General features: G+C 34.4%; 1 non-coding gene across 1 annotated transcript; it reads left to right on the top strand.

Annotated features, from left to right (window-relative positions):
• The first annotated feature begins 688 nt into the window (after nt 1–688).
• Nucleotides 689–792, top strand: LOC115063276. Its single transcript, XR_003843141.1, has one exon. It is a non-coding gene; the product is annotated as a U6 spliceosomal RNA (small nuclear RNA).
• The last annotated feature ends 215 nt before the right edge of the window (nt 793–1,007 follow it).

Consider the following 1,007-nt stretch of genomic DNA (forward strand, 5'->3'; position numbering starts at 1 on the left):
CTTGTAATCAAATTTACATTAACAGATCAAGATATCTTTAATGACATCATAAGTTCAGCACTTCTTATTGGTTTTAAATAGAAAGTTTCATCCTTGGATACTCAGTATTCACCACTACTTTTAGAAATTAATTTTGTCACATAATGTACTTGATTAGAATTTTACTAATTTTTATAATAAGAAAATACATTCTAGAAGTTTAGTCTATTAAACATACAGCTATTGAAACAAATCAGTTCTGTATTATAATGTGGAAAATGTAATTAAATTACAAATTGGTGCTTTTACATCAGGCTGCAAAGTTTCTTAACTAAGATCTACTATGATCTTATATTTTTAAAAAGGCAAAATACACAGACAAAAATAAATCAACATTTTTTTTTCTTTTTTAGTAATCAGTGATGCACAGCACTCATCAGCATTACATTTTCATAAGTGCTAGGTAAGCAAGTTAATGTGATTAAATAAAAATAATTACAATTTTGAAGGCACATAAGATATTACTGTGTTTTAATTTTAATATATTTTTGTCATTGGCTTTTTGCATGCTTGATCATTGTCTACTATCATGTTTTCCGGAATGTATTCCAGACCACATATTTCCCAGCTTAGAGGGGTATTCTCATGTGGATGGATATTCCACTTCCTACTTTTTTCATTAACTGCTACATTTAAAAATAAAGATACAGTGCTCACTTCCGCAGCACATACACTAAAATTGGAACAATACAGAGAAGATTAGCATGGCCCTTGCACAAGTGTGACATGCAAGTTCATGAAGCTTCCATATTTGGGGGCCGCAGAAGCAACAGAGGTTCTTGGACAGGGTCCTTTCTGGGTTACATCTTCAGCCAGGAGGCAGGTCTGAGTAACAGACCTCTGTGCACCTTCCCTGGAAGAGGAGAGCTTACCTGCAGAGACTGCTCTGACCACTGGGACTCAGGAGAGAGTTAGACTCCCTGGAATGCTGTCAGAGACTAAAAAATTCACAGGAGGAACAATCTCCA

The sequence above is a fragment of the Mus pahari genome, chromosome X (genome assembly GCF_900095145.1).
Source record: "Mus pahari chromosome X, PAHARI_EIJ_v1.1, whole genome shotgun sequence".
NCBI lineage: Eukaryota > Metazoa > Chordata > Mammalia > Rodentia > Muridae > Mus > Mus pahari.